This window comes from Rhamphochromis sp. 'chilingali', assembly GCF_963969265.1.
Source record: "Rhamphochromis sp. 'chilingali' genome assembly, chromosome: 11".
Taxonomy (NCBI): Eukaryota; Metazoa; Chordata; class Actinopteri; order Cichliformes; family Cichlidae; genus Rhamphochromis; species Rhamphochromis sp. 'chilingali'.
This window is the reverse complement of record NC_137938.1, coordinates 940,470-947,525: the sequence shown is the minus strand read 5'-3', so window position 1 is coordinate 947,525 and position 7,056 is coordinate 940,470.

Sequence of the window (7,056 nt, the reverse complement as noted above, 5' to 3'; positions counted from 1 at the left end):
TGAAGACATGTGTGCTTCAGCTCTGTGCTGCTGACAGGCAGTAATGACATGTAGCCAGGGGGTGGAGGAGGAGAAGAAGGAGGAGGTGCTGAAGAAAGGCCAGGCATGTAGGGTCGTCTTGGCAGATCAGTTTGGAGCTCTAAGCAAGCACAACCTACATCTTCCCAAAACGAATTTAGTAAAAAGCCTAAAATTTTACTAAAAAGAAAACTTCAGGGAGTAATTGGGCATTTCCTGAAATGTTGTTTAATAAAATCAGATAAAGTAAAAATCATATTAAAGCATAATGAGTTAAATATAAACATGTCCTCAGTCTACAATTCTGCTGAGGTAAACAGCTGAAATACACGTTTCAAAGCATGAATGATGTGCGCTGTGTAGAATAGAAACGCTGAGGCTGTTGCTCTCCTCAGTTTGGACGTAGAGTCGTTGCTAGGCTTTGCTGATCAGTGATCCTGTGTTCTTTGACCAGGAGAGATCTTCTGAGATGTGCACACCCAGGAACTTGGTGCCCACCCTCCCCACAGCAGCACAGCTGATGGTTAGTGTGGTGTGCAGGGTCTGAGTTCTCTGAGTTCTATGATGATCTTTTCCGTCGTCTCCACATTCAGGGACAGGTTGTTGTTGCTGCACCCCCCCCCCCCCCCCCCCCCACACACACACACACACACCCTCTAGCAGATCATTACATGAAGGAACCTTTTAAATACAAGCGCGTCCATGCTCACAGGTGTACACACGGGTGATCACACCCACAAACTACACCCTTTTTGGCTCCTACCTCAAAGCACACTGTGCGCTGTCGATCTTACGTGATGTACAATAGTGTTTAATATTTATTATTTACTGTTATATTCCCATAGATCATCGTGATGTTGTTTATTGTATTGCTCTCGTTTTCTTCTGCTTGTTTTCTTTTTTCTTTCTCAACAGGTGATCCATGTGATTGATAGATAGATGTATTTTTTGTCTGCATAATTTAGTTGGTTTTTGTTTTTTTGCCCTTTATCACCGTCCCTCTTCTCCGCTGTTTTTCCCCCTCTTCCTTTCTCCCTTTTCTTTTCCTCATTCAAGTCTGTCCCATATTTAGCAAGTGAAAATAAAAAATAAATAAAATAAACAATAAAAGGTGAATCAAATAGACCATTACGGCAAGGCTGGGAGGGTCAATTTGGTAAAGTAAATCCGTTGGGCATCTTTCTTCACCTTTAGACAATAATTCTGATGGCAAAAGAAGAAAAAAATACATTATACATGCTTCCCTTAGGCAGCATCATTAGAAGACATAGCATACATTTACACTGCTATGCAGATGACACCCAGCTCTATCTGTCCATGAAGCCAGATAACACACACCAATTAGTTAAACTGCAGGAATGTCTTAAAGACATAAAGACCTGGATGGCCGCTAACTTTCTGCTTCTTAATTCAGATAAAACTGAGGTTATTGTACTCGGCCCTGAAAAGCCTAGAAATATGGTATCTAAGCAGATTCTTACTCTGGATGGCATTACCTTGGCCTCCAGTAACACTGTGAGGAACCTTGGAGTCATTTTTGACCAGGACATGTCCTTCAATGCACATATTAAACAAATATGTAAGACTGCTTTCTTCCATTTGTGCAACATCTCTAAAGTTAGAAATATCCTGTCTCAGAGTGACGCTGAAAAACTAGTTCATGCATTTATTACTTCCAGGCTGGACGACTGTAATTCATTATTATCAGGATGTCCTAAAAACTCCCTGAAAAGCCTTCAGCTGATCCAAAATGCTGCAGCAAGAGTCCTGACAGGTACTAGAAAGAGAGAGCAGATTTCTCCTGTTTTGGCTTCCTGTTAAATCCAGAATTCAAAATCCTGCTCCTCACATACAAGGTCTTAAATAATCAGGCCCCATCTTATCTTAATGACCTTGTAGGACCATATCACCCTATTAGAGCACTTCGCTCTCGCTCTGCAGGCCTACTTGTTGTTCCTAGAGTATTTAAAAGTAGAATGGGAGGCAGAGCCTTCAGTTTTCAGGCCCCTCTTCTGTGGAACCAGCTTCCAGTTTGGATTCAGGAGACAGACACTATCTCTACTTTTAAGATTAGGCTTCAAACTTTCCTTTTTGCTAAAGCATATAGTTAGGGCTGGACCAGGTGACCCTGAATCCTCCCTTAGTTATGCTGCAATAGACGTAGACTGTTGGGGATTCCCATGATGCATTGAGTTTTTCCTTTCCAGTCACCTTTCTCACTCACTATGTGTTCACAGACCTCTCTGCATTGAATCATATCTGTTATTAATCTCTGTCTCTCTTCCACAGCATGTCTTTATCCTGTCTTCCTTCTCTCACCCCAACCAATCACAGCAGATGGCCCCGCCCCTGCCTGAGCCTGGTTCTGCTGGAGGTTTCTTCCTGTTAAAAGGGAGTTTTTCCTTCCCACTGTCGCCAAAGTGCTGCTCATAGGGGGTCATATGATTGTTGGGTTTTTCTCTGTATCTATTATTGTAGGATCTACTGTACAATATAAAGCGCCTTGAGGTGACTGCTGTTGTGACTTATATAAATTGTGCTATATAAATAAAATTGAATTGAAAATTTACAAATGCAGTGTACCTTTGTGACATTCATTAGTGCCCTCATTGACACACAAAACCAAACAACGACTACACAACACACTAACTACACACTCCACGCCAAACGTCGCAAATCTCCCACATCTAAAATCTCTCTCTCCCTCTTGCTCTGTCTCACTGCCGTTACCGTCACTCCCAAAACTTTCCCGTCTTCCTAAACAACCAAATCCCACATGTTGACTTTTCTTAAAAATTGGCCGACATGGTACATTTTTCCACAGATAGGAAAGAGGTGGCTTTTTTTTCTTTCTTTACGGTTTTCTCGTTGTCCTAAAAAAACGTGACGACAGTATTATAATTATATAAGCATGTCTTTATATATTAAAAAAAATCACCCAGCACGCCCCTGCGGGCGGTTTATCCTTCAAGCTCGGGTCCTCTACCAGAGGCCTGGGAGCTTGAGGGTCCTGCGCAGTATCTTAGCTGTTCCCAGGACTGCGCTCTTCTGGACAGAGATCTCCGATGTTGTTCCCGGGATCTGCTGGAGCCACTCGCCTAGCTTGGGAGTCACCGCACCTAGTGCTCCGATTACCACGGGGACCACCGTTACCTTCACCCTCCACATCCTCTCGAGCTCTTCTCTGAGCCCTTGGTATTTCTCCAGCTTCTCGTGTTCCTTCTTCCTGATATTGCTGTCATTCGGAACCGCTACATCGATCACTAATAATAATAATAATAATAATAATAATAATAATGGATACTTTATTGATCCCCATGGGGAAATTACTTGTTTTTCTCTGCATTTGACTACGGCCGTCTTCTTCTGTTTGTCTACCACCACTATGTCCGGTTGGTTAGCCACCACCATTTTGTCCGTCTGTATCTGGAAGTCCCACAGGATCTTAGCTCGGTCATTCTCCACCACCCTTGGGGGCATGTCCCATTTTGACCTCGGGACTTCCAGGTTATACTCGGCACAGATGTTCCTGTACACTATGCCGGCCACTTGGTTATGGCGTTCCATGTATGCCTTGCCTGCTAGCATCTTGCACCCTGCTGTTATGTGCTGGATTGTCTCTGGGGCATCTTTACACAGCCTGCACCTGGGGTCTTGCCTGGTGTGATAGACCCCAGCCTCTATGGATCTTGTACTCAGAGCTTGTTCTTGTGCTGCCATGATTAGTGCCTCTGTGCTGTCTTTCAGTCCAGCTTTGTCCAGCCACTGGTAGGATTTCTGGATATCAGCCACCTCCTCTATCTGCCGGTGGTACATACCGTGCAGGGGCCTGTCCTTCCATGATGGTTCCTCGTCTCCCTCCTCTTTCTTGGGTTTCTGCTGCCTGAGGTATTCACTGAGCACTCGGTCAGTTGGGGCCATCTTCCCAATGTATTCTTGGATGTTCGTTGTCTCATCCTGGACTGTGGTGCTGACACTCACCAGTCCCCGGCCCCCTTCCTTCCGCTTAGCGTACAGCCTCAGGGTGCTGGACTTGGGGTGAAACCCTCCATGCATGGTAAGGAGCTTTCTTGTCTTTATGTCAGTGGCTTCTATCTCCTCCTTTGGCCAGCCTATTACCCCAGCAGGGTACCTGATCACGGGCAGGGCGTACGTGTTGATGGCCCGGATCTTGTTCTTACCATTCAGCTGACTCCTCAGGACTTGCTTGACCCTCTGCAGGTACTTGGTGGTTGCAGCTTTTCTAGCGGCCTCTTCATGGTTCCCATTCGCCTGCGGGATCCCCAGGTACTTTTAACTGTCCTCTATGTCTGCAATGTTGCCTTCTGGTAGTTCACTCCCCTCAGTTCTGACTACCTTCCCTCTCTTTGTTACCATCCGACTACACTTCTCCAGTCCGAACGACATTCCAATGTCATTGCTGTATAGCCTGGTAGTGTGGATCAATGAATCGATGTCTCGTTCACTCTTGGCATACAGCTTGATGTCATCCATGTACAGGAGGTGGCTGACAACTGCTCCATTCCGTAGTCGGTATCCGTAGCCAGTCTTGTTAATGATCTCACTGAGGGGGTTCAGGCCTATGCAGAACAGCAGTGGGGACAGAGCTTCTCCTTGGTAGATCCCGCACTTGATGGTAACTTGTGCTATGGGCTTGGAGTTGGCCTCTAGTGTTGTACGCCACATCCCCATTGAGTTCCTGATGAAGGCTCTTAGGGTCCCATTGATCTTGTACAATTCTAGGCATTCCAGTATCCAGCTGTGGGGCATTGAGTCATAGGCCTTCTTGTAATCAATCCAGGCAGGGCACAGGTCGGTCAGTCTGGTCCTGCAGTCTCGGCTGACTGTTCTGTCTACCAGTAGCTGGTGTTTTGCGCCTCTGGTATTCTTGCCTATCCCTTTCTGTGTCCCGCTCATGTATTGACCCATGTGCCTGTTCATCTTAGCCGATATGATGCCTGACAGGAGCTTCCATGTAGTACTGAGGCAGGTTAATGGTCGGTAGTTGGAGGGGACCAGTCCCTTCTTGGGGTCCTTGGGGATCAGGACCGTCCGACCTTCGGTTAGCCATTCCGGGTGTCTCTCGTTAACTAGCAGCTGGTTCATTTGTGCTGCCAGACGCTCGTGGAGTGCAGTCAGCTTCTTTAGCCAGTAGGCGTGAACCATGTCGGGCCCTGGTGCTGTCCAACTCTTCATACTGGAGACCCTTTCTTGGATATCTGCCACTGTGATGGTTACTGGACCCTGTTCAGGGAGGTCGCTGTGGTCTGCCCTCAGATCCACTAGCCACTGAGCATTGCCGTTATGGGTTGTGTCCTTCTCCCATATGCTCTTCCAGTATTGCTCCGTCTCCAGCCTTGGTGGTGCTGTTCTCTTATTATTATTGTTCCCTTGCCACTGAGAGTACACCTTTGCTGGTTCTGTGGAGAACAGCTGGTTTATTCTCCTGCCTTCTATCTCTCTGGTGTACCTCCTTAAGCGGCTGGCCAAGGCTATGAGTCTTTGCTTGGCAGTTTCCAAGGCCTCAGGTATGGACAGCTTGCTGTATTTCTTATGCACCTTCTTTGTCGCACCTTTCTGCAACTCCGTTAGTCGGCTAACCTCCCTCCGTTAGCCAACTATATATATAGTTGGCTAACTATATATATATATATATATATATATATATATATATATATATATATATATATATATGGTGGTCCCCGTGGTAATCGGAGCACTAGGTGCGGTGACTCCCAAGCTAGGCGAGTGGCTCCAGCAGATCCCGGGAATAACATCGGAGATCTCTGTCCAGAAGAGCGCAGTCCTGGGAACAGCTAAGATACTGCAGGACCCTCAAGCTCCCAGGCCTCTGGTAGAGGACCCGAGCTTGAAGGATAAACCGCCCACAGGGGCGTGCTGGGTGTTTTTTTAATATATATATGATTTTTAAATTATAACTCTGGATTTACTGGCCTGTAATTAAAATTTAAAAGCTGGTGTATACTTCCGAAAGGGTAACACTATGTAATATATTCAGTTTTTATTCAGCTAGCATTTATATTGACTGTTAACTGTAACTACACTCAAACTGTTAATGCTTTCTTATTTTAATAAACAACACTGTCATATGCAAAGCTTGGGTGGCACTTGGGGTGGCAAGAGATAATTTTAGGGTGGCACTTGCCACCACATGCCACCCTTCTAGATCCGCCCCTGTTCCCAGTCCTGGTAGAAGTCACAGTCAAGAGGTGGTGGTGGAGCATTTAGCAGGGAGCTACAAATTTAATAGAATGTGTCCATCTGTTATGATTGTTGTTGTAACAACAACAACAACAACAACAACAACAACAATGGTTTTCTTTTTGCATGTGGCCATCAGATAAACAAACTGGGATTTTTAAACTTCCTCTCAGTGGTAACTAACAAGAACTGGTGATTGAAACAACTGTCAGCATGGAGCTGCAGGTAAATAGTACATTAAAATTGCATGAGGCTATCTAACAACAGATGATGGGCACAGAAACTGTAGGTGACGGTGAAACAATCCTGAAGTAGTAGTTATCAGATAACTAATGCTAAAGTTCCAGCTGCATTAGTGAATAAACTCTCATATGATGTGAAAATGTAATCAAAGCACTTACCAAAGGGGAAGTGTGATTTTTGGGACACATCAGTTGACATAATGTAATCTTATAAGCAGATGTTGGTGCCTAGCTGGCTCTGGTCAGCTCTCTGGAGATGTCTAACCTGAGGATAATAAGTAACTGTGACAGTACTGGGAATAAATGACCATTTTCATGCACGCTGTCATGTGTTAGAGGCCTGACTTCGGTATAGGAGATGTGGATGTAGGTGAGGAGGAAGAGGAAGACATTTTATTATGATGCTGCCACCATGGTCTTAGGCTACGTCCACACTAGCCTGGATAGATTTGAAAACAGCGTTGTCGTCTGAAAAACGTTTTCAGTCGTTTTCACAGAGTTGTGCGTCCACATTGAAAAGGCCAAAAACACTTACGTTCCAGTCCAGTGAAACGCAAGAAGATCCGGCCTGCCT